The sequence below is a fragment of the Thermobia domestica genome, chromosome 10, assembly GCF_964235325.1.
Source record: "Thermobia domestica chromosome 10, izTheDome1.hap1.1, whole genome shotgun sequence".
Classification (NCBI taxonomy): Eukaryota; Metazoa; Arthropoda; class Insecta; order Zygentoma; family Lepismatidae; genus Thermobia; species Thermobia domestica.
The window spans coordinates 111425502-111453484 of record NC_137463.1 but is presented as its reverse complement, the minus strand read 5'-3'; the positions used below and the strand labels follow the sequence as shown (position 1 = coordinate 111453484).

Sequence of the window (27983 nt, the reverse complement as noted above, 5' to 3'; positions counted from 1 at the left end):
AACTTAAAAGGGTTAAAGGAAGAAGATCGAGTTAATGATACTCAGAATAAACTAGTTAATAAGTTCGAATTACAGTTAGACCATCATTCGGGAAGCAGCTTCTCAAGAAACTGTAGTTGGAAGGAATTTCGTTAACAAGTAAGTAAAATTCTGGTTTCACCTGAATTGGATAAAATTGAAGAAGAATAAATTATTTGTAAAACCTTAGATATTCTCCTTGCCAATATCGACAATAATACAGAAATATCTGGATATTATTGAATCCGGAGGATGAAGTTGTCGAATGCATACCACTTACTATACGTGGATTGTTCGGAAAGTTCTAAGAATCACTGAGAGATGGGTTGCAATAAGAATAAACTACTCGTAATACAAAGTCAAATATGTTCTGAACGTGCAAGGAAACACACATTACTACTTATCTGATAGTATGATTTACAGAGGCCCGGATATGGTTTGAAGACCAAAAGTGCTAGAAAAGTGACAACATTTAACAAAAGGATGTTTGTGGTCATCAATTTTCTGTGAAAATGTAACTAAATGGGACCGTCATAAAAGAGAAATTGAACACAAGTGTTGAGAGACTAAGCAGCGTTACTTTGCACTCATAGCAAGTGGATAGCACGCCATCTCCACACTCACAGGTTATTCTAGTGTCATGGACGAATCGACATATTCTTCTGCTCTCAAGGGATTGACAGGTCATTCAGAAGTATATTAACCCTTTTAAATTATGGCTCTTTTTTAGGTATTTTGTAGACTTTCACTCAATCATCTATTGCGTCAAGACTATTTATCGTAGAATCATGGTTCATACCCCGTTTTGTTTCAAGTAAAGCCGTATTTCCAACTGCGTCCGTAAAATTTCCCTAAAATGTACCAAATGCGGGAAATTTCCGCTCAAAGTGGGAAAATGGACTTTCTTTTTAAAATATCCCTTTTTTATCACCAATATCTCCCCCTTGGTATAAGATACGATCATTCGAATGCTACTAAAAAATACATTGCTTTATGGTGAAGAGAATGAGATACAAAGAGTGGCCCTGGGATGAATAGTTTTGATGCTACAGCCGATTTACATATTTTCCTTTGATAATACCTTTTAGTGAATTTCTATACTATCATCATCATCATCATCATCATCATCAAGACTGTTTATTGTGGGTACATGAATTGTACCTCGTTTTCTTTGCCATGAACCAGTCTTTCAAACGGTATCACTCGCATGTCTCTAGTATGTACCATAGTGGAGAAAATTCGCAAAAAAAAAAAAAAAAAAAAGGAAATTTTTGTCAAAAAATTCCTTTTTCCCGATTTTGGGCCCCTCTGGCCGGTGTCTGTGTCAACCCACAGAGCCCTAAAATCGCAAACATACTACATACTATGTGTAATAACTGTACGAAGTTTCAATGTTATATCTTGAAAAATAAGAGAGGAAAAATATTGCCCCATGTGCAAATAGTATCAGCTTTCCCCTATGGGAGCAATCGATAACCCATTTTTGTATAAAAAATTCCTGACTCATGCCTAATTATCGTAGAGACATGATTGATACATCGTTTCGTTTGGCCAAAACCAGTCTTTTAAAAGGTACCACTCGCATGTCTCTAGCATGTACCATAGTGGAGAAAATTCGCGACGGGGAAAAAGGGATTTTTTGACAAAAATTTCAATTTTTTGCGAATTTTCTCCACTATGGTATACGCTAGAGAAATGCGAGTAGTTCCGTTTGAAAGGCTGCTTCTTGCCAAAGAAAACGAGGTACGTATCATGACTTTAGAATAAATAGTAATAATACTGTAGATACTTTACTAAAGTAATTGACTAAAAATGTGTAAAAATTGAAAAAAATAAAGAAATCGAAAATTTCTTGACACACGTCTGTTGACTCTAGCAACATGAGTTGTACCTCATTTTCTTCATCGTAAGGCAGCCTTTCAGGTGGTGCCACTCAAATTTCGCTATCGTGTACCTGTGAAGACAAAAATGGGGAAAAGCCAATTTTTTTCTTTAAAAAATTCCTTTTTTTTTTTCATTTTGGACGAGAGTTTCCCGCTTCTGGTACACGATAGGAAACTTTGAGTGGTACATTTCGAAATCTTTTCTCATAATGAAACCAACGAGGTACAAACCATGATTCTAGAGTAAATAGTAATGTGTCAGGGACTTTTTGAAAAAACTTCTCAAATATACCCTTTTTTAAAACCCATCGTCCAAGTTTGTGACGTCACAGCCCCCAGACAAAGCACGCGAGGCTGCAAAATGTCCATAAACTGTGTTTTATGATGCTTCTATATTTGAATGAATGCAAAAAAAAAAAACTCGCTCTAAAAAGCTTTACTAGAGACTTATAAAGCAAATTCCGAAGGCCGACACCATGGCACAGGTGTTGTGTCATCATAATTTTAAAAGGTTAAACTTCGAGGAGATTATATTTAAGAAAACACTCAATCGCTCTGATATTCTTTATTTCCATCTGATTTGGAGAACTTTCCGAATAACCCACGTTAGAACTAGTGATGCTTTGTATTATTGAACAGAGAAATCATTCATCTTATCTCCCACTAACTCCAAACAATATGAGTATGCAAGTAAATTCCAACAAAACACCTACCATGTACAATAAAATTCATTTAAAAAAAAATACACTGAAAGTATATTTAAAATTAGCAGGTAGCATATGAATCTGCAGGAATATTAGGCAAATCTCTAAGTAATTATTTGCGCTTGTACGCATACCAAGAGAAAAAAAAACACCTTGAATATATTAACACACGAATTGAATTGAGAAAAGTAACGTGACAAAAATTTTTAGTGTCCTCATATTCTTTATCTGAACAAAATTTTTCATTATATTTAGGACATTCCATAAACATAAAGTGATTTCTATACTTCACCTTTCAAGAGGAGTTGAGTTGATTTTGAGTTTAACGTCTCGTTCAACAGCGAGGCTATATGAGACGTGGACTTACTGATTTACGTGGAAACCAAACTACATGAGCTCCCGCCTTCAATGTGGAGGCAATAGTACGCCTATCCTCCAAATGTGTGCTTATTTTAAGTATTCACCGATATAATAATTACATTTAATTTATTCCAATTTAACAAAATGTCTGTTGTCCAGCATTATTTTCCTCATGTTCAACAAAATAATAATACCTTGATTTATCCAACATCTCGTCGATAATATATTCTTTTTTATTTTTGGTAGTAATCGAAGATTTGATTTGTTTATATACGATTAACTTCAGTCCATGCAGCAATGCCAGACACACAAAATGCAAAACCGCTGAAGAACAGGAAAATACTTAGCTGTTTATCTATCATCACAACTGAAGTTACTATCTATATCCTCTGAAGAGGCTGTTAAATACGAATTCTGTTTGAACTATATATAATGCAGCTTGCTGTTGTAGTTTAACTTACTTTAGAATGTTAAGAAACTGCCCCATATCATAATGTATCGGAATGGAATAAACGTTATTTTATGAAAGCTGTCTTGAAATTTCTTTTTTTTAAAATGGATGTGAGTTGATTTTGAGATTAACGTCCCAGTTAGCAACGAGGCAATATGAGACGGAACCTACTGATTTTAACATGGAATACGAACCTCATGAGATTCCTCCGGGAATCGAACCCAGGTCTCCCATGCGAAATGCGCGTACAATAACTGCTTAGCTACGAAGGAACTAGATTTTTTTTTTTAATGGAGAGAGGGGTTAAATACATCCTATATTCGTCAGTGATCTTACTAAAACAATATTTAAAAGGGATCATTGTGTGGCTGAAAGAAAATATGCGTTGTATTTCTCCAAAGTCAACTAGTTTTTTTAAAACTTTTTTACGAACATTATCGTGAAATTACCGGGGGAAGGGAATTCATACCACATGAGGGAAACAAAATTCATCGCACATTCTTAACTGATCTTATTTACAAACACAAGGCATATGGAAAATATTTGATTTTCCATTAGTCAGCAATGATGCTATATGAGAGGTGGACCTTCAGCGTAAAGTGGGACCAAAACCTCATGAGCTCCCGCCAGGAAACGAACTCGGATCTTCCACATCAAATGCGCTTACATTAAACACCAAGCCAGAATTATGGAAAAAGTCAAAGATATGCACGGTATTGTATGAAAACCAATTTAGTTTTGTATAAGTAATCGTGGAATTCTAAAACATTGGAGGAATTAGAAGGAAATAATACGAGTTCGGTGTTCCTGACTGGTTTCAGCTCCATGTAGGTAGGGTAAATGATTGGGAAGCCTTAACGAAAATGTACGACATATTACTAATAGATAAATAGATAGATAGATAGATATTATATATATATATATATATATATATATATATATATATATATATATATATATATATATATGGACAAATTCTTCAGTAATTTTAATTCTAATCAATTCGAATTACGGAAAAGAGTCAAAGAAAATGTATTGCTTGAAAACCGAACGAGTTTTAGAAAGTTTATTGTTTAACTCGAAAAGAAATCAAAGGGAAGCAGAGCTAGAAATTGTTATTTTTTTACTCCTTGCAGAGATAACTGGGAAAAATGTATGACATATTACGCTAAAATTAAAAAAAATTAACGAAAATTATCGTGAAACATATTTATGAAATTCAAGAGAGAGGTTAATTCACACTTTTATTTTTGGTAGATTGTAACCCCAAGTTGGAGGGATATTCACAATGCCATAAAGAAAACATCCCACAATTATACCGTTTCAGCGAAGGAAGTCGGGTGATATGCCATGCAGATAATGATGAAATAATTATTGTATTGAGAACGTGATATGAAACGGGAAAACCCGAGAAAACTCAGGAATACGATGTTGTCCACTATGATCTTTTCTGGCCGGCAATTGAACCAACGAGTCTACGCATCAGATGTAAATGCTTTAAAACTGAGCAACCGGGCCACCAAAATCAATATAACTCAATGTTCTAAAATTATGCATTATCTTATTGTTGAATGATAATTTTAATACAGGGTGTCCGAGAAGTCCTTCCCTGATTACAGAAATTGATAACTCAGGCTAGAAATAAGATAGAAATATGAAACTGGTGTTGAATTGTTTACAAACTATAAAAGTTTTGGTCACATCAGTACACTTCCACATGAGCACCCTTGGTAGCACGTAGCACATCTAGGCGATATTCAATTTCCATCCACACATTAGCCAACATCACTGGAGGGATCGATGCAGCGACTGTGGTTATTCGTTGCTGCAGGGTTTCAAGATCTGATACACGTGTTCGGTAGACCTCATCCTTGACATAACCCCATAAAAAGAAGTCTAATGGGGTTATGTCAGGAGAGCGTGGAGGCCAAGCTGTTGGTCCATCACGACCAATCCATCGCCCAGGAAATGTCCTATCGAGATAGGCACGGACGTCCAAACCCCAATGAGACCTGGTAAAACAGAACAAACCTAACACAGACAAAAACTTTTATAGTTTGTAAACAATTCAACACGTTTCATATTTCTATCTTATTTCTAGCCTGAGTTATCAATTTCTGTAATCAGGGAAGGACTTCTCGGACACCCTGTACAATTATATACACATGAGATAGTAGATCAGCTTTACTGTTTTGAAAATACTTCTCTGTTTATATTTTAGACCTTACGTTTGTTTTATTATTCTTGTTCTTCCCTTCCTATCACAGAACGTTAATCTTTTCAGTTAAATTGTAAGTTTAAAAGCTTTCAGAGAATCAATTCCTGATGAATAGCGTTTATCTATTTAGTCTATAAAATAGGTACAGTTCAATAACTATATGGTACATAGACCTATAATTTGTAGTGAGTTCCGAACACGACCAATCACCCTGAAATTTTAAAAAATCTAATGAAATCTTTAGTTTAACGTCCTGCGATTACCCTTCACGCTAAGGATGATTAAGGTAAGTGAATGATGATGGAAGAATTAGAAGAATGAGAATGTGTGAGCAAACAGGAGAATCTCTAGAAAATCCACAGAGACGATATTGTCTATCACAAATGTACACTCATGTCCAAAATGATTGTCGCATATCTATAACTGTCTTCCCGTAAGAATATAATTTGATAATGATTTTGCAAGGTACTTTTAATACTGATATTATGTGTATAACCGGGAAATGTATATTTGTGGTAAATTTCATAGGAAAATAATTATAAATACAAAAATGACAATGAGTAAAATAAAATGTTGCTAAATGGACAAGAAAGTTCTTTTTCGTTTTATTGTTCTTATTTACTGGTCTTTTGACATGAAATTTACCACGTACATGTCTTTGCCGATTATACTCATACTAACATTGTAAGAAATACCGGGTGAATTCATTATCAAATTATATTCCTACAACATATTTATAGACATGCGACAATAATTTTGGACATGAGTGTACCTGACCCGCGATCGAACCAGAAACCCTGTGTATCAGATGTAAGCGCTCTACTACTGAGACACCATGTCCGAAACCTTGAATCCAAGATGAGTCTTCCACTTTTGAAACAAGAACCGTAGCCAATTATTTATGACCGTGGAATATCCTTTCCTTGGCGAATGCAATGGAAGCTGAAAATGGTCAATTTTCTTTCTGTGCATTTGTTTCCTTGATAAAGTGAAAACAAATGTCAATGAAATGAAATCTTTCAGTTCAACATCCCGCGATTATGCCCTTTAGGTTAAGGAAGACGGGTGATTAAGGCAACTGAATGATGATGGAAGAATTGGGGAATGAATTGTGGTAGGAAACGGGAGTGCCCCGAGAAAACCCACGGACACGTTGTTGTCCACCACAAACTTACTTGATCGGAGATCGAACAAGGGACTCCACGAATCAGAGGTAAATGCTTTACCACTGAGCCACAGTACCTACATACAGTATAAAGGAAACAACATACATTCTGGTTGATTAAGTAATGGTAAATTAACCAACTTTGGTTAATTTCATTATTTGCCTTATGTGATTAAGAAGTAGAGGCTATTTAGCGGAAAGCAAATCAAAGTTTTCAACGGTGAATGCGTCCAGAATTATCAAAATACGAGGCTTGAACACATCCACCTCTTCAATCATAAAGGAAAAGAGCACCTTTATTAACTTCATATCATTCGTATTTTCCCATGTTAACATATTTTATAACCCCTTGAAGAAGCTGGTTCTTTAATAATTCAATGTGACAAATATGGAAAACAAACAATATTTTCGCAACCACAAGCAAGGGCAGAGAGGAAGAGATATAAAAGGCACACGCAGTTCGTTCATATAGCCTAGCTGGAAGACAAATACAGAGAGCATATATTAGTCTCTAATTTAGCCCAGTCGTATCAACCTCTAACTCGGGATCCTAAGAATCCTGATAGGAGCCAGTAGGACGGTATCATGCGCAACGGAAAGAAAGAAGACAAAATTTCAAAATAATAAGAACCAGGATCTTGTTCCCCGGAGGATGCAGCACGGAAAGCAAAGGAAAAGGAAAAAAATGAGTGAAGAATATCTTAAAAGCAGTACTTCGAAAAAGGCAATTAATTAGTATAATACTCATTTAGTTTAACTTCCCCACTTAAGTTGATATTTAAATGTTAAATAATCGAAACAATGTTCCGTAAAGTTTACATTTATTGTTTACTAACACCACACTCTTTATCACTTGGGTTAACACAGATATTTGCAAATGATGGAAAGAAAGAAATCAATTACAAGTTACTAATTTTGATATAAACTCTGTGTATATTCCGCTCGGTTAGTTTCAGTCCAACATTTTAACAGCTTTCCATAGGTACAGTTTTTCCCCTTACATTAATAATTATTCACCGATGGTATTGTAATGTGCCATTACAGTCTAATGAAATTATGTTTTTAATAGGAGGGTGCCCGAAAATTTTTTGCACCGACTGTACTTGATGTTTAACAAAAAATTTCTGGCTGTTCATATAATTCGTAATTTTATTTGTTATTCTATTTCAAATTAACATGGAAAAACTGTAAAAAATTCATTGGGAATGATAGTTTTGGGAATCAATATCTTTATTTATATTTTAAATTAGTTATAAGTCTTGCATATGTATATGTAAATGGATTATTACAATTCTTACGGTGTCAGTGCTATCCGAAAATATAGATCCACTATTGGACGAAACTTTCCAGATCAAATAACCAATCTAAAATTCGACAGAATTTTCAGGACCACCCTTCACCTCTCTTTTAGATACCTAGGTCCTTCTAAAATCTAGTTTAATCCAGATTTTACCAAATTTTATTCGTTTCAAAGCCCCACCGCCAAAATGCTTAGTTTTGATTGGCTGATAAACCCACGCTATGATATTAGGGCGCAATTATTCCATTCCAAGCCGGAAAATCTTGCTGACAACAGCCAGATTTCGATCGTCGAGCTTAAAAGGTCGCAACGGAGTGAGAAAAACTGCAGTAAAAGGTAAAACTAATATAATAGTCGAATAACTACCAAGCAGGAAGCTACGGAGCCATAATTTGTTAGTTTTTCCTAGTAAAAACCGGACTGAAGAAATAAAAAATAGATGACGCCATGTTGTGCAGATATTGTTAGTTATGGACAGGCTTTGTAAAGTGCATCAGTTTGCGAGTTTTCTTAGGAATCTATAAACAGTTTCGGAGGAGTGGTGTTTTCTCCCTTAAAATATTCTTATCCTTAAAATTATTCCTTTTCTAGTTACGTAAGGCCTGCCTCACTACCGTTTGTGTTCGTGTATGTAGTGGATGTGATTTCTTTTTGTATTTATTTATTAGTAACATGGCGGTATTTAATTTTGTGGTAGTCAGTCCAGTAATCACAATGCACGTGTAAATTTCAGTAAGGGCTCCTATCTGACTCCCAAATTGGGAGTACGGCTTCCAGCGGGATGAGTTGAACATTCAGTTTGTTTCCGGGTTCCTGCCCCTTCAGGGCAGGGGTCCTATTGCTAGCTAATACTCCGATATGTCCCCTCAGGGCATCGATTAAACAGGTTGATTTCAAGAATGTGATTTAGTAAATAAAGAGCCAGTTGGCCCTGTTCATTTCTTTCCTTTCGTTACCTTTCATAGAGCCGATTTAACATGGTGAAATCTGAATGATTTCTGTGTATATTTATTAGTATAACATGTATTAATGTAGTGTGTAGTATGAATGTGGCATGATGTGTCTTGTAGTTCGAGTAGTATGTGTATATTTGTAATGTAGTATCAGTGATAGTGATAATTAAGTGATGAAAGAGTGTGTTGGACAGTGTAGTATTTACTATGCGATAAATTTTGATTACTCCGTCATTAAGTGAACGTAATATAGTATAATGATTCCGTGTACAAGGTCACATTCAGTTGTTCAAGGGTTCATTATATCGTCGCTAGCCCTAGTGTCAAAAGTCAGTACTAACCGCCATTCTTCCGTCGAGGTGCTTAGTGATTTAGTTTTCATGAAATTGACCTTTCTTTTCGAAATAAAACCTAGAAGGTATAATTCACAGCCCATATGAATGTACAGTTAGGTCAAGTGACCCAAGATTAATATATTCTGAAAGTTTCAACATTCTGCATAGTCTAGAAATCTAAATATTTAAATAAATAAACAATACGTAAATTTTTAACAGAAGTCGGGCGATATGATGCTAGTTCTTCGCTTTGAAAATATATTAAATGTCCATTTTTCTTCGTGGCTGTAGAATTTCATTGTTGATGCAGAATTTTATAAACATTAGACATTATCGCAGATAATTCTATTTTCAGTGAACATACATAGGATTTTTTTTTCTTTCGTTCTTAATAAAGCTACCAAGAATTACATAGTATTGTGTGTGTGTGGTAAAAGAGTCTTGGGTTCGAGTGAGGTTGTCGTGCGGTGATCGGAATGGGAAAATGTTTGTAGTGATTATAGATTTTAAAGTATTATGATGAAATGTGTAAATAGGCTGGGCGTAGATAGAGGAAACAGGGTGTTTGTAGAATATAGCGTCGTGGCAAATGAATATTAATGTGAATATGAATATTAATAAGTATATGAATATTGTAGTAAATGAATATAGAATATAGGACACCCATATAGTTAAATATATAGTAGCCCAGTGAATACTTCGCCGCGTGTTGATATATAGATATTGAATAGATACGTGTAACTACAAACATCTCAGGTTCTGACCCCTGCACCATAATATCACGCGGACCGGAGGGCGATATATAGTCGGACTACGGTAATACTTTGTAGTTTATGTGTCATAATAGTAATCAACCATAGTAATACCATCTGATAGAATGGGTAGCATCATATAATCGCTGACTAGACATATTGAATAATAAATTATGAAAAGACAATAGTAGTTAGACAACAGGGCTGTAGTGAATCATATCTTCTGGTCGGTTTTAAAAATAGAATGTACCACTCCGTGAGATTTTTTTTTCTTCACGTTACCTACTCAGGCTAGCTTACAATGTTCATGGAGGCGACAGCTCTGACTGGGTACAGAATCAAAACAATTAGTTATTGAAACTTATTTTCGCGTACCCGGATGTCGACCCCTAGTCCCTTTAAGTATTTTCATTTCTTTTCTTAGTTTAATTAGACGAGGGAAATTAACGACATCCCAGACCGTGGCGTGTCTGCGCAGGGTAGCTATCGGTGAGGTTTGGCATAGAAATCACCGATCCAAAATTCAGTTTATTTAATTTTTTTTTTATTTCGGCAAATCATTAGTTAGGGATATCTTAGCTAATACTTCTATTCTAGTTTCATTACTGTCCTCGAACCTTCTTAGTTTTTCTAAGGGGTCGAATATTTTTTTTTACTTAGAGATTTCAAAATTGGGGACGCAGTTACCTGGTCCCTTTCCCCCCTCCTTTTTTCCTGCTGGTCTGGGCCGGATACGGGGATCGGATTTCAATCTTACAAGCAAACTCTTGTGGGATTGGGATCTGATGGACACAGAACTTGCATCCTTGGCAGCAGGACGCCCCTTGAGTCTACGTATTTGAGTAGACCACCCTTTTTGGCATATTAAGAATATTTTGGCTATGGATTTTGTTGAGAGCGAAATTCGACTTCTAACTTTGTAGCGTTAGTTATTTCTCACTTAAGTCTTTGGCGCCCCTATTCTTCGTTTTCCTTCTTCTCTATCTCTCTCTCTGTCTTCATTTCTTCAAGTTTTTTTTAATTTTTTAACCTTCCCCCCCCCAAGATTTTGAACTTGTTACTTACGATTTATTTAACGTACAACTCTGATCTGAAATTACCAGCTGAGACGTTGCGAGACACGATTCATGAATGGAGTAGATAATGATTGGGTCCTCCATCACATTTTGACCTATCGCCGAAATGAACAAAGACTTCGTAGTTGACGACACTTCGATTACGTTCTTTCACCGTCGTTCCTCTTAAGTTTTTTTTTAATCCGTTGGTCACTTTCCTTTCCGTTTTGGTTTTCAATTACCTTGTAGTTAACCTGGGCCCAGAAATTGTATTTTGATTTACCTAGTTATATCTAGAAATGCTCTGTGTTACGTGCCTGCCTCACAAAGTTTTTTTTTTCTCCTTCATGATTTAAACACGAATTGATTATATAAAAGTTAAAAATTTATAGACGCGCGGTATCAGATAAAATTTAATTTGTTTCCAAATGTAATGTTGGAAGTCATTTGTTTTCTTGGACAATGTTGCAACCTTGTAAAATTTTATTGTTGGGGATGATTAATTTAAATGTGTGCGCATTTATTATAAATATATATATATAGAGAGAGAAATAAATACTTCGAAATGTATGTGTAATTAGTATGTGAATATGATGTTAAAGTAAAAGTATGATATTAAATGTATTATGAATATATGTAAGAGCGCTCGTGTCTGTCCCCCTAGACGTGTATTGGTTGCTATAGTTTACCAGAAGTCTTCCGACGAATTTAAGAATGTAGATTTTGTTAAGAATACCGCCGTGCACTTAAGTAATTTTCCTTTTCTTCTGAATCAATGTAAGTGATAACCTCTGTACTTATATAATGGCATGCATTGAAAAAATATCGGCAGGTCTAAACGTAACCCACATCATAACAAATATTATCCCTGAACAATTAACCTAAAACCATTGTGGAAAGTGCACCTTGAATCCTTCTCACCTACATGTGTATCCTATGACTTGACCAGTTTTTTTTTTATCCTCAATTTGAACCATCATACTCCGTACACCTGTGGAAGATCATTTTTTTTTTAATCCGAACCATGTATAAACATATACGAAAGTGATCCTAATGAAAGGTCTCGTGAAGTGTCCCAGTGTTGGATAAATAACTTGAAATTATTCGATTAATAAATTTGGAAATAGACCGTCTAAGAGGAGAAACCTCCTCTAGTGAAAGTTATTTTCTCGAAATCCCTAGATGGGTATAGACGTAGCAGTGTGCGATTGCAGATATAAACTGTTACCAGTTACAAACCAAATATAGACGACGAATGGTTTTGTAAACCAATAGATATATATATATACATATAGAGATATATATAAATGACCACAAACTAAGTTAAATGGAGCGAAACGTTTTGGACACTACGACTAGTGCGTGAGTTGTGATTTGGACGCTCGAAATTATTAATATTTTAATATCTCGACGTGAGGTAGAGACTCATATAAGTTCTAATACACCAAAAAGTTTTTTTTTCTTTCCTCTTTGTCCAATTTTTTTAAAGTGAAATAAGTTTTTTTCTTTTGCGTATGTCGCAAATCATCATTTTGCTTTAGCATGCCTAAGATATGATACGTGTAATTATTTTTTTTTCTTTCTTTTTCATTTGTCAATATGATTGAATATATAAAAAATTACTAAAATATAACACTATGTACTCTATTAATATATAACCAAGAACTTGTGCTTTTAATATTTTCTTCATAATTATATGTTTGTCTTTTTTTTCACTATGAATGTAATAAACTATTTGTACCCTTGTAGTTAGTTGGTTTCCTTTAACCATATATACACTGTCCTGAGTGAGTGAGCGTGTGAATGCATGATAGATTTAATATAAGTAATTTTAGTGATATCATTTGTCATATTAACATCTGTAATATATGTGTCATGTTTTAATATATGTGTTAAGGTAAATAACCTAGGTCATGAAGGACCGTCACTAACGGTTCAAATCGGCTCGAGGAGTGAAGCAAAAATAGCAAGAATAAGCCTAAATACGACATCTTTCTTCCAGGAAGTTGAGACTTCGATTGATACGACACATAAATTTATATTGCAAATTGTGTGATTTTTTTTTTTCCTCGGCTAATTCATATGTGTGGTCGATCCTAGAGGACAGAGTTCAGATGCTGGATAGTTATCAGTCACCGGTCGGAATAACTTTACAAAGAATTAAATTTCACTTTTCCCATTTCCAGGTCTAGGTCTGGGCAACCCCACGATCGTGGTGCCTGGAGCTAGGTCTGGGTGGTATGAGGGAACATGTGTCTATTCCGAAGCATTCCAAAATTGATTAGTTGTTAATAACATTTAGAATGATTCATCTTTCAACGACTTTCCCGACCTTTTACTATATTTCCGGAATTATCCAGTAATCTGTTTCTCATTAAAATACCCTATTTCTTTTCTTTCTTCTTTACCTACCTCCTTCTTTTACCCTTCTACTTTCTTCTCTTTTTTTCCTATTTCTAAATGAAAGAAAACGGAGTCATGATTGAGAGTAGTCGCTATTGGCACGGTCAATAAGTTGTTTCGATAAGTTTTCTTCGGGAGTCCGATATGGAATAATTAACAATAACAAAAGGTTTATTGGAAGTTACTCTATTGGAAAATAATCTGGGTTTCAATCAGAAAGTGATCTTTCGTAATCGTCCTCGTTAAAGAAAATTAATTTTAGCGACTCCTCTCCAACTCTACATTAGCTCTTTTATCTTCGTTAATTTTTTACGTCTTCTTTCAATTTTGGCTAACCGTGACAGAATCTGTTGCCCTAGAAACGGCGGTTTCTATGGCAACGGACAGACGATTTTCTTTCAATATTGGCGACCGTTGACATAGGACAGTTACCATGGAAACAATTGTTTTCCCTGGTAACGAATCTGAAATTATTTATTAAACACTGTTTAGGATCGAGCACATATTGACTTGGCCACAAAGATGAATAATTAAAAAGTCACAGTGAGATTAAATAATTATAGTCATTGGCTGTTCTGCTATCTTTGTCTCTCTCTGTAGAAAGGGGGAAATGAAGGAATTTGTCAAAGTAAATTCTAAAAATTGAAAATGCTGGAAGTTGACCCAAGGACGGAATTAGATAGGAGTCCCTTAATTTATGAATAGTACCTGATTAATAAGTCTTGTTAGTCGATAAGTATATAATTGCATGTGTTTATATTGTGTCTTTTTGGGTGTAAGCTATGGCAACCAATAGAGAAGTCGTATCACACGAGAACGCGGAAGTCTCATGTACACAATGTACATTAGAAAGTAGTGAGAAAAGAGCTCGCGTCTCTCGTAGGCTAGTGAGGTGTCACGAATGTGGGCTGAAATGGATTCATTTCAGTTGTATTAATTTAGAGGATACTGCTGAAAATGCAGAAAAGGTCCGGGCTGGTGAGATAGTTAAATACTGCAAAGAATGTGAGGGGAAGCTCCACCAGTCGCGTGAACCCATGAGTTTATCCTCTGAGAGAGAAAAGGAACATCCCGATTCAGACGGTGAGCGAGGGTATAGTACTCCGAAGAACCGAGGCCAAATATCTCCAGTGGAGATATCTGACCTCGATGATGATGAAAGAGATGGGGATCCAATTGGTGATAAACCCAAAGAAAAGCAAAGGAAGACTGGGTCATCTAATAATGACGCTCTCCTCCTTTCATTGCAACAAATGCTACAAGAAATGAATGAAAATAACCGGGAAATGAGACGCGAAATAAATGAAAAAATAGATAAGAATAGTCTGGAAATGAGACGCGAAATAAATGAGAAATTTGACACCTCGAAACGAGAAACCGAATCTCGATTCGAAGTATTAACTCACAAAATAGACAACATATGTTTGGACTTTGCTTCCTCAATAAACAAATTGAGAGAGCAAACGTCTACTGACATCGATTTGGTCAGATGCGAGGCTCAACAGTCCATAAAGCAACTTCAGCAGGAGACTGAAAGTAAATTAGATCATGTAAATTCTGAAATTGAAGAAATGGATACAAAATTACATAAAATCGACAATAAACTAGAAACACAGCAGGCCGAAATTGATAGTTTAAAGTCAACCTTGTCAGACTTATCATTGAAAACCGAACTGGAAGTAACTGACCAGAAAATTTCGAAAATTCAGAACGACATAGTAAATATTCGAAAAGAAATGACAAAATCTAGTCGCGAAAAATCAGAGGTAACCTATACTTTCCCCGGTAGCGATTTCTCAGAAATATTACCTGCGATAACAACTACATGTAGCGCAGGAAAAGAAAATTTAACGTCAGTTGATGCACGGGATATTGCGACTCACTACCCCATGTATCGGTCAGAACCAAAGTCGTGGTTCAATTCTAATAGTGTGCCGAATCAGTCGAGTGTTGTGACGACTACGGTCACTAGCGTGAGTGCTCCCTCCTTACATGGAGGTATACAATCACATAGCGTGTTGCCGGGAAAAGGAGATGGGTGCCATTATGAGTCGTTGTTCATGGGTGCGATTGGTCCGGGGATGGAGCCCAACATACTCAATACGACCAACAGAATCCCTTTCCCTTACATGGGTAGTTATAACACCGCTACTACGTCGTCGGTGGTAAATCCGGTGACGACTCCGATTGTGCAGGATAATATGTTAATTCCCAGTAACTATTCCCCTACTTATGTTAGTATGAGCTCTAAAGTGTCCCTCCGGGATATTGAACATTTTCTCACTTTCGATGAGAACATTGCGAACTGGTTACCTCGTGTTTTCCTGCTACCTAAAAGGTGAACTCACAATTTCCAAAATCTTAAACTTTTCAACTGTACTGAGGACAAAAAACGGGAACTTCTATCTCAATACCCAAAGTAAATGTTACACTGTCTCATTTGAGTGTATGAGAGTATGAGTGAGTAGTTAGTTTATTAGTATTAATACATGTTAATTCTATTCAACAAAATTTTGTTATTCAAACAAAAATTTTTTTTAACGACGCCGGGGAACTGTAATGTGCCATTACAGTCTAATGAAATTATGTTTTTAATAGGAGGGTGCCCGAAAATTTTTTTGCACCGACTGTACTTGATGTTTAACAAAAAATTTCTGGCTGTTCATATAATTCGTAATTTTATTTGTTATTCTATTTCAAATTAACATGGAAAAACTGTAAAAAATTCATTGGGAATGATAGTTTTGGGAATCAATATCTTTATTTATATTTTAAATTAGTTATAAGTCTTGCATATGTATATGTAAATGGATTATTACAATTCTTACGGTGTCAGTGCTATCCGAAAATATAGATCCACTATTGGACGAAACTTTCCAGATCAAATAACCAATCTAAAATTCGACAGAATTTTCAGGACCACCCTTCACCTCTCTTTTAGATACCTAGGTCCTTCTAAAATCTAGTTTAATCCAGATTTTACCAAATTTTATTCGTTTCAAAGCCCCACCGCCAAAATGCTTAGTTTTGATTGGCTGATAAACCCACGCTATGATATTAGGGCGCAATTATTCCATTCCAAGCCGGAAAATCTTGCTGACAACAGCCAGATTTCGATCGTCGAGCTTAAAAGGTCGCAACGGAGTGAGAGAAACTGCAGTAAAAGGTAAAACTAATATAATAGTCGAATAACTACCAAGCAGGAAGCTACGGAGCCATAATTTGTTAGTTTTTCCTAGTAAAAACCGGACTGAAGAAATAAAAAATAGATGACGCCATGTTGTGCAGATATTGTTAGTTATGGACAGGCTTTGTAAAGTGCATCAGTTTGCGAGTTTTCTTAGGAATCTATAAACAGTTTCGGAGGAGTGGTGTTTTCTCCCTTAAAATATTCTTATCCTTAAAATTATTCCTTTTCTAGTTACGTAAGGCCTGCCTCACTACCGTTTGTGTTCGTGTATGTAGTGGATGTGATTTCTTTTTGTATTTATTTATTAGTAACATGGCGGTATTTAATTTTGTGGTAGTCAGTCCAGTAATCACAATGCACGTGTAAATTTCAGTAAGGGCTCCTATCTGACTCCCAAATTGGGAGTACGGCTTCCAGCGGGATGAGTTGAACATTCAGTTTGTTTCCGGGTTCCTGCCCCTTCAGGGCAGGGGTCCTATTGCTAGCTAATACTCCGATATGTCCCCTCAGGGCATCGATTAAACAGGTTGATTTCAAGAATGTGATTTAGTAAATAAAGAGCCAGTTGGCCCTGTTCATTTCTTTCCTTTCGTTACCTTTCATAGAGCCGATTTAACATGGTGAAATCTGAATGATTTCTGTGTATATTTATTAGTATAACATGTATTAATGTAGTGTGTAGTATGAATGTGGCATGATGTGTCTTGTAGTTCGAGTAGTATGTGTATATTTGTAATGTAGTATCAGTGATAGTGATAATTAAGTGATGAAAGAGTGTGTTGGACAGTGTAGTATTTACTATGCGATAAATTTTGATTACTCCGTCATTAAGTGAACGTAATATAGTATAATGATTCCGTGTACAAGGTCACATTCAGTTGTTCAAGGGTTCATTATATCGTCGCTAGCCCTAGTGTCAAAAGTCAGTACTAACCGCCATTCTTCCGTCGAGGTGCTTAGTGATTTAGTTTTCATGAAATTGACCTTTCTTTTCGAAATAAAACCTAGAAGGTATAATTCACAGCCCATATGAATGTACAGTTAGGTCAAGTGACCCAAGATTAATATATTCTGAAAGTTTCAACATTCTGCATAGTCTAGAAATCTAAATATTTAAATAAATAAACAATACGTAAATTTTTAACAGAAGTCGGGCGATATGATGCTAGTTCTTCGCTTTGAAAATATATTAAATGTCCATTTTTCTTCGTGGCTGTAGAATTTCATTGTTGATGCAGAATTTTATAAACATTAGACATTATCGCAGATAATTCTATTTTCAGTGAACATACATAGGATTTTTTTTTCTTTCGTTCTTAATAAAGCTACCAAGTATTACATAGTATTGTGTGTGTGTGGTAAAAGAGTCTTGGGTTCGAGTGAGGTTGTCGTGCGGTGATCGGAATGGGAAAATGTTTGTAGTGATTATAGATTTTAAAGTATTATGATGAAATGTGTAAATAGGCTGGGCGTAGATAGAGGAAACAGGGTGTTTGTAGAATATAGCGTCGTGGCAAATGAATATTAATGTGAATATGAATATTAATAAGTATATGAATATTGTAGTAAATGAATATAGAATATAGGACACCCATATAGTTAAATATATAGTAGCCCAGTGAATACTTCGCCGCGTGTTGATATATAGATATTGAATAGATACGTGTAACTACAAACATCTCAGGTTCTGACCCCTGCACCATAATATCACGCGGACCGGAGGGCGATATATAGTCGGACTACGGTAATACTTTGTAGTTTATGTGTCATAATAGTAATCAACCATAGTAATACCATCTGATAGAATGGGTAGCATCATATAATCGCTGACTAGACATATTGAATAATAAATTATGAAAAGACAATAGTAGTTAGACAACAGGGCTGTAGTGAATCATATCTTCTGGTCGGTTTTAAAAATAGAATGTACCACTCCGTGAGATTTTTTTTTCTTCACGTTACCTACTCAGGCTAGCTTACAATGTTCATGGAGGCGACAGCTCTGACTGGGTACAGAATCAAAACAATTAGTTATTGAAACTTATTTTCGCGTACCCGGATGTCGACCCCTAGTCCCTTTAAGTATTTTCATTTCTTTTCTTAGTTTAATTAGACGAGGGAAATTAACGACATCCCAGACCGTGGCGTGTCTGCGCAGGGTAGCTATCGGTGAGGTTTGGCATAGAAATCACCGATCCAAAATTCAGTTTATTTAATTTTTTTTTTATTTCGGCAAATCATTAGTTAGGGATATCTTAGCTAATACTTCTATTCTAGTTTCATTACTGTCCTCGAACCTTCTTAGTTTTTCTAAGGGGTCGAATATTTTTTTTTACTTAGAGATTTCAAAATTGGGGACGCAGTTACCTGGTCCCTTTCCCCCCCTCCTTTTTTCCTGCTGGTCTGGGCCGGATACGGGGATCGGATTTCAATCTTACAAGCAAACTCTTGTGGGATTGGGATCTGATGGACACAGAACTTGCATCCTTGGCAGCAGGACGCCCCTTGAGTCTACGTATTTGAGTAGACCACCCTTTTTGGCATATTAAGAATATTTTGGCTATGGATTTTGTTGAGAGCGAAATTCGACTTCTAACTTTGTAGCGTTAGTTATTTCTCACTTAAGTCTTTGGCGCCCCTATTCTTCGTTTTCCTTCTTCTCTATCTCTCTCTCTGTCTTCATTTCTTCAAGTTTTTTTAATTTTTTAACCTTCCCCCCCCCAAGATTTTGAACTTGTTACTTACGATTTATTTAACGTACAACTCTGATCTGAAATTACCAGCTGAGACGTTGCGAGACACGATTCATGAATGGAGTAGATAATGATTGGGTCCTCCATCACATTTTGACCTATCGCCGAAATGAACAAAGACTTCGTAGTTGACGACACTTCGATTACGTTCTTTCACCGTCGTTCCTCTTAAGTTTTTTTTAATCCGTTGGTCACTTTCCTTTCCGTTTTGGTTTTCAATTACCTTGTAGTTAACCTGGGCCCAGAAATTGTATTTTGATTTACCTAGTTATATCTAGAAATGCTCTGTGTTACGTGCCTGCCTCACAAAGTTTTTTTTTTCTCCTTCATGATTTAAACACGAATTGATTATATAAAAGTTAAAAATTTATAGACGCGCGGTATCAGATAAAATTTAATTTGTTTCCAAATGTAATGTTGGAAGTCATTTGTTTTCTTGGACAATGTTGCAACCTTGTAAAATTTTATTGTTGGGGATGATTAATTTAAATGTGTGCGCATTTATTATAAATATATATATATAGAGAGAGAAATAAATACTTCGAAATGTATGTGTAATTAGTATGTGAATATGATGTTAAAGTAAAAGTATGATATTAAATGTATTATGAATATATGTAAGAGCGCTCGTGTCTGTCCCCCTAGACGTGTATTGGTTGCTATAGTTTACCAGAAGTCTTCCGACGAATTTAAGAATGTAGATTTTGTTAAGAATACCGCCGTGCACTTAAGTAATTTTCCTTTTCTTCTGAATCAATGTAAGTGATAACCTCTGTACTTATATAATGACATGCATTGAAAAAATATCGGCAGGTCTAAACGTAACCCACATCATAACAAATATTATCCCTGAACAATTAACCTAAAACCATTGTGGAAAGTGCACCTTGAATCCTTCTCACCTACATGTGTATCCTATGACTTGACCAGTTTTTTTTTTATCCTCAATTTGAACCATCATACTCCGTACACCTGTGGAAGATCATTTTTTTTTTAATCCGAACCATGTATAAACATATACGAAAGTGATCCTAATGAAAGGTCTCGTGAAGTGTCCCAGTGTTGGATAAATAACTTGAAATTATTCGATTAATAAATTTGGAAATAGACCGTCTAAGAGGAGAAACCTCCTCTAGTGAAAGTTATTTTCTCGAAATCCCTAGATGGGTATAGACGTAGCAGTGTGCGATTGCAGATATAAACTGTTACCAGTTACAAACCAAATATAGACGACGAATGGTTTTGTAAACCAATAGATATATATATATACATATAGAGATATATATAAATGACCACAAACTAAGTTAAATGGAGCGAAACGTTTTGGACACTACGACTAGTGCGTGAGTTGTGATTTGGACGCTCGAAATTATTAATATTTTAATATCTCGACGTGAGGTAGAGACTCATATAAGTTCTAATACACCAAAAAGTTTTTTTTTCTTTCCTCTTTGTCCAATTTTTTTAAAGTGAAATAAGTTTTTTTCTTTTGCGTATGTCGCAAATCATCATTTTGCTTTAGCATGCCTAAGATATGATACGTGTAATTATTTTTTTTCTTTCTTTTTCATTTGTCAATATGATTGAATATATAAAAAATTACTAAAATATAACACTATGTACTCTATTAATATATAACCAAGAACTTGTGCTTTTAATATTTTCTTCATAATTATATGTTTGTCTTTTTTTTCACTATGAATGTAATAAACTATTTGTACCCTTGTAGTTAGTTGGTTTCCTTTAACCATATATACACTGTCCTGAGTGAGTGAGCGTGTGAATGCATGATAGATTTAATATAAGTAATTTTAGTGATATCATTTGTCATATTAACATCTGTAATATATGTGTCATGTTTTAATATATGTGTTAAGGTAAATAACCTAGGTCATGAAGGACCGTCACTAACGGTTCAAATCGGCTCGAGGAGTGAAGCAAAAATAGCAAGAATAAGCCTAAATACGACATCTTTCTTCCAGGAAGTTGAGACTTCGATTGATACGACACATAAATTTATATTGCAAATTGTGTGATTTTTTTTTTCCTCGGCTAATTCATATGTGTGGTCGATCCTAGAGGACAGAGTTCAGATGCTGGATAGTTATCAGTCACCGGTCGGAATAACTTTACAAAGAATTAAATTTCACTTTTCCCATTTCCAGGTCTAGGTCTGGGCAACCCCACGATCGTGGTGCCTGGAGCTAGGTCTGGGTGGTATGAGGGAACATGTGTCTATTCCGAAGCATTCCAAAATTGATTAGTTGTTAATAACATTTAGAATGATTCATCTTTCAACGACTTTCCCGACCTTTTACTATATTTCCGGAATTATCCAGTAATCTGTTTCTCATTAAAATACCCTATTTCTTTTCTTTCTTCTTTACCTACCTCCTTCTTTTACCCTTCTACTTTCTTCTCTTTTTTTCCTATTTCTAAATGAAAGAAAACGGAGTCATGATTGAGAGTAGTCGCTATTGGCACGGTCAATAAGTTGTTTCGATAAGTTTTCTTCGGGAGTCCGATATGGAATAATTAACAATAACAAAAGGTTTATTGGAAGTTACTCTATTGGAAAATAATCTGGATTTCAATCAGAAAGTGATCTTTCGTAATCGTCCTCGTTAAAGAAAATTAATTTTAGCGACTCCTCTCCAACTCTACATTAGCTCTTTTATCTTCGTTAATTTTTTACGTCTTCTTTCAATTTTGGCTAACCGTGACAGGATCTGTTGCCCTAGAAACGGCGGTTTCTATGGCAACGGACAGACGATTTTCTTTCAGTATAATTTTAAAATAAACACCAAGAATTTGTCGTTCACGAATTTCTAGTTACACTTTGCTACCTAAATTATTCCGAACAATGTTTAAATATCATCACGTTATTCATAATAACAAATTTTAAGGTTTTGCATACAATATTACATCCACATTTAATATCAAACAGGATCAGATATTCCGCCGAGACGCGTATCGGGACCCGGAAGTGAGAATAATTCACAAATCTAGCTCAGGTGTCACCGGAACAAAATTAAGAGGAAACAGAGAACATCAATGTATCTTAACATAAATCGTCTCTATCCCAAGACAACGCAATTTCAACAACGTTACACTATTATTTAAAATGAAATGAAATGAAATCTTTGAGTTTTACGTCCCACGGTTATGCCGGTTAGGCTAAGGGAGACGGTGATGATGAGTAATGAATGAAATGGTGGAATGAAGAAAGTGGGAGGAAACGGGAGAACCCCGAGAAAACCCACGCACGCGGTGTTTGTCCACCACAAAGTTCACTTGGCGCGGGCTGGGATCGAACCCGGGACCCTAAGCACCAGAGGTGAACGCTCTACCACTGAGCCACCGCGGTCCCCAACACTATTATTTAAATTGGAGACACACCCGAAGCACAGAAACAGCTTCTTCCATTTATTTATAGAACCCTATTTACCTTTAAAACTCGCAATTCACCATTAAAAAAAGGAATGAAATCTTTGAGTTTTACGTCCCACGGTTATGCCGGTTAGGCTAAGGGAGACGGTGATGATGAGTAATGAATGAAATGGTGGAATGAAGAAAGTGGGTGGAAACGGGAGAACCCCGAGAAAACCCACGCACGCGGTGTTTGTCCACCACAAAGTTCACTTGGCGCGGGCTGGGATCGAACCCGGGACCCTAAGCACCAGAGGTGAACGCTCTACCACTGAGCCACCGCGGTCCCCAACACTATTATTTAAATTGGAGACACACCCGAAGCACAGAAACAGCTTCTTCCATTTATTTATAGAACCCTATTTACCTTTAAAACTCGCAATTCACCATTAAAAAAAGGAATGAAATCTTTGAGTTTTACGTCCCACGGTTATGCCGGTTGGGCTAAAGAAGACGGTGATTATGAGAAATGAATGAAATGGTGGAATGAAGAAAGTGGGAGGAAACGGGAGAACCATGAGGAAACCCACGCACATGGTGCTTGTCCACCACAAAATTCAAGCAGCGTTTGAATCCGGGACCCCATGTCTCAGAGGTGAACGCTCTACCACTGAGCCACCGCGGCCCCAATTCGCCATTAAGTTTGTAGTAAAAGCTTTCATAATAGGCAGCCAATGCGACACCCAACCGGACGACTGAAACCATGGTTTAAGAACCTTCAAAGATACTATATCACAAATATTTATTTACTATTCATTTTAATCAGGTACTCAGATTTACAAATTTTTATAACGTTACTCTTAACGATTTTAGTTTCTGATAGAATACTTATAAGATGTCGCTACGACGACAGATGGAAGACATGACATTTCCATAACGAGTTTCCGTAGAGAATTGATCGTTTATCCAAATCTCCTGGTTAACATCCGATCCAAAATCCAAATGGACAGATCTGTACATATTTTATCTATAGACTAGCGTTGCCTGAACTGCTCCAAAAGCTGCCATGTGACTACAAACTTTCGTTCACTTTAGGCATCACAGTCCTATAACACGTCAACAAACCGCTCCAACAGTCATTTATGCAGCGCAACAGTCTTAAACTTCCTTAGGAAAATACTCTCCATTTACAATTCAACCGACAACTTCGGATGTTCTAAAATCTCATAAAGAGATTAAAACCGTCTTCCTTATTACGACATGTTTCGAGATTTTGTGCATAATCACACACTACTCATAAACCGACGTACAATCGAAGTCGATCTATCGACTATTAAACTTTCCTGTAGAAAGGCTATTTATCTTCAAAAAATGTTTTTAGAACACATAAATAAGGGATGAGTTACACAATATACTTACTAGTCTAACATGAAATATGGAAATTATTAAGTAGGAAGTCAAAAGAAGAATGAAAAAGGAAAATAACACAAGTACAGAATACCGTCTCATTCCGTACAAGATATGGTCTCATTCCATTCTCTCTCCTCCCCATTCGAATACTCAAGAGGATGCAACTTATTTCTGTTTAACAAGGTAGCTGAATGAAGAATGAGGATGCCAACTAGTAAATAAAAGAACGTCAAACAGCGGAACATATGAATTAAGATACTTGATAAGCAACTAGAGAAGACAATATAAGAAGACAAAACATTTAAGTTAGAAATAGACATTAAGTAAATGATAAGACAAGAAAAACAGAAAATCCTTAACTAGATCATCTTTCAGAAACAAATCTGTAACGAATGAAGTACGTTACAAGCTTCATGCAATTCATCACCTCTTTTCTGACCCCATTAACTTCCCTTATATTTAATGGATTGCTATGGACCGTAGTGCTGAGTTGATCTCCAATACTATAAATATTTTGGAATTCCCTGTGGGAAATTAAGGCTTTCGTTTTACTTGCAGTATTATATCAAGTTAAGTCCTCCAGTACCATATGGTAGACATGAAATTGGATAGAGTACTCGGAAAACCATACCTGTCCATACAAACTAGTTACCAATAATGGTGAACTTCTGAATGTGAGTGGTATGCAATCCAAATCTCCTGGTTAACATCCGATCGGCAACGGCAAACTTTAAGAGATGTACTACACGTTGCAAAAGATGTATGTACAGTTCACCAAGTAGACATGATATATCAACGAGTGGTGGCGATATATATGCTGATGGAAAACATATCAAACTTTCAGAGAAACATCTTTAAATTTTTTGCCATACTCTCATGCAAATTGCAGGTAACTTTCATAACCTTCACTACTTGCGGAAAATGTATATATGTATTAGTAGAACCATTCCTAATAGCATGAGTTTAGTTTTCAGTCGATTAAGAAGTACAACTGACTGTTTAGAATGCTGTTGATCGCAATTTTCAACTATTGCTAAATCCTGTGGATTACGAAGAAAACATACACTTGGATCACGAAGGAAACTACTACATTAAAAACTTCCAAAAAGAATGTAATAAGCTAATTATTATCTCATCATCAGCTCTGGTTACACAGCAAAACATGATGGTTTTAAAACAACATAATTCTAACACAGGGTAATGATCCCATAATGACTACCACTTTAGTATTTTACTTCAACACTACGGGCCTTATGCAGAGTCATTTTGACGTATGATTAGCGTCATACTAAAGGCCTGACTACTGCAGGAGACGTATGCTAGTCGAACTCTTTAGTATGGTACTAATCAGGCGTCAGAATGACTCTGCATAAGGCCCTAAAGGTTCAGTGTTACTGGTGACACAGGCCCGGTACTACCGATCTGACACGTAGGGAGTGTTGAGCGGTGTGAAAAATAACACAGCGACGGTGTTAAAGAACTAGGTGAATAAAAGTAAGAACGCAGAGGAAAGCACCACAGTAATGCTTTTATATATTATCAAGTGTTATTAGTAACAAGCCAACTAGCATGGTGAGCGAAGGCCAACCGTCTTATAATCATGTGCATCATACTCTATTTTTTTTAAATTTGTCTTTCGTCCGGTTTAAAGGGTTGTGCCCTTTCTTCGGGCAACTGCAACTTCAAGAATACCATAAGTTTCTAGTAACTAATTTGATAATTTATGGTTTTGTTTTTGTTATGAGTATAGCTTTAAGCGATATATTTGATATTTATACCAAATAATGAACAATTTATTCTATAATCCGGTAAGTCTTTACTTTGACTCCAACTGTGACTTTAATCGGTTCTTATAGGTTTAGTTACTTCCTGAAACTGTTTGTGCGTGAATCACTTGTTAGAATGTTGTGTGCCTTTGGTGACGTCTTAGTTCATATTTTTCCCACTACGTGTCTGTGTAGTCATATGGTAGTTGGTTAGTAGTCACATGTTCTGTGTGCATGTATGTGTGTGCTGCTGTTTGTAGCATGCGAGAAGCGCGTAATTGAATTGGTTGAATTGAGTTAGAGAAAACCTATCATAGTTGTGGTCTAAAGTGAAGATATTTTCGACGTATTGTAAAAGTGGACGTTTATTGGTTTCTTGTTTGTAATAATAGCAAGTGTGCTCGGTTTAATAAAACGACGTGTGTGCGGAAAGGAACATTTTTTAGTAATGTTGAGTATTGTGCATGTGTTCTTGGTATCTTATTTTTTCGTGTGTGGAATCAGCAGTTATGAGTTCATTATTTATGAGTGTTCTGCTATGGCGAAATGGTGAGTGTTTTCTTTTTTTAATTCATATTATTTTTATTCTTGATTTGTTTTGCATTTGAGTAGTAGGCAAAGTATTTGGTTTGCTGCTGCTTGTCCTATTGTCTTGTTGAGATGTAATTTTTTTTGTCATGCACTGATTTATGATTAGAGACGAGTGTTTTTTTTTTTAATTTTTCCCTAATTATCTTAGCTTTATAGTAGTGGTGTGATTATTTATTATTATTTTGAATGTTTTTATGGTACTTGAGCGGGGGGTTTGGGGGGCGACCGCCCCCCATTTAGATCTCAAAATTCATAGTCACCGCTTCACCTGAATTGATGTTTAGTAACATTGTGGCCCTTGTACTTATAGTATAATTCTTAACTTCGTATAGTAACATTGTGGCCCTTGTACTTATAGTATAATTCTTAACATCGTATAGTAACATGGTGGCCCTTGTACTTATAGTATAATTCTTAACATCGTACATTACTTTCACTGTGTTAGTAATTGTAATCGATTCATGTGATCCGGTTTCGGGAGCAGTTTAGGAATGATTCCTAAACTGCTTCGGGAACCGGATCACATGAATCGGTTGAAGTCACAGTTGGAGTCAAAGTAAAAATTTGCCCTATAATCCTGTAATATTTTATTGAAAATAGTATTAAAACATAAATTTTTAACACTCTTCACATGACTGCAAGTGCTGCCATCTTTTGTTTCTATGTTCGTTATGTCCCTTTTCTGAGCTGACCAAATGTTTTCGTACTTCGTAACCATTTATAAATAGATTATGCCACATTTTATATTCTTATAAAAGTTATAACGTAACCACACCCATAACACCTCAGTTCGTAGATATATTCGTATATTTTTATATGTTACTAATGTTAAAGATAATCTAAAGAAACATACACCAGTCTCAAAATTCTCAGAACACTATACTTGACGACATGGGCGGCGATAAGGGGGGCAAAGGGGGCAGTTGCCCCCGCCCACTTTTTTAAAGTAACCCATTAATGTATGTAGCTTCATTTGAAAATGTTAAGTTTTGTATGTATTACTGGTTCATAAAAAATGGTGCCATATAATATTTCCCGTTGCGTGAGTACATATTGGTTGTCTTCTCTTGGAATTAAGCAAGCTACAGGAATTGCATTTTAATTGCAATTCAAAGCAATTAATATTGCAATTGCGTATTTCTTTAAATTTCGTAGCATATGCTTGTAGTATTTACTGTCTTTCATTTTCTAACAAGGTACATTCGCGAAGTGTACCCTCGGGATTCGTGTAAAATTGATTCAAATACAAAGTTCTCCTCGTCACAATGTATATTGTACAAATTTTAGCGGCCCATACTGGTATTTAT

The 27983-nt window shown here is 35.8% G+C and overlaps 1 long non-coding RNA gene across 1 annotated transcript in view; it reads right to left on the bottom strand.

Annotated features, from left to right (window-relative positions):
* Positions 1–24450, bottom strand: part of LOC145662052 (uncharacterized) — a 63242-nt gene extending 38792 nt beyond the window's left edge. The window contains exon 1 of the long non-coding RNA XR_014126965.1: positions 24329–24450. This is a non-coding gene — a long non-coding RNA (uncharacterized LOC145662052). The remainder of the gene's footprint in view (positions 1–24328) is intronic.
* Between the last annotated feature and the right edge of the window lie 3533 nt (positions 24451–27983).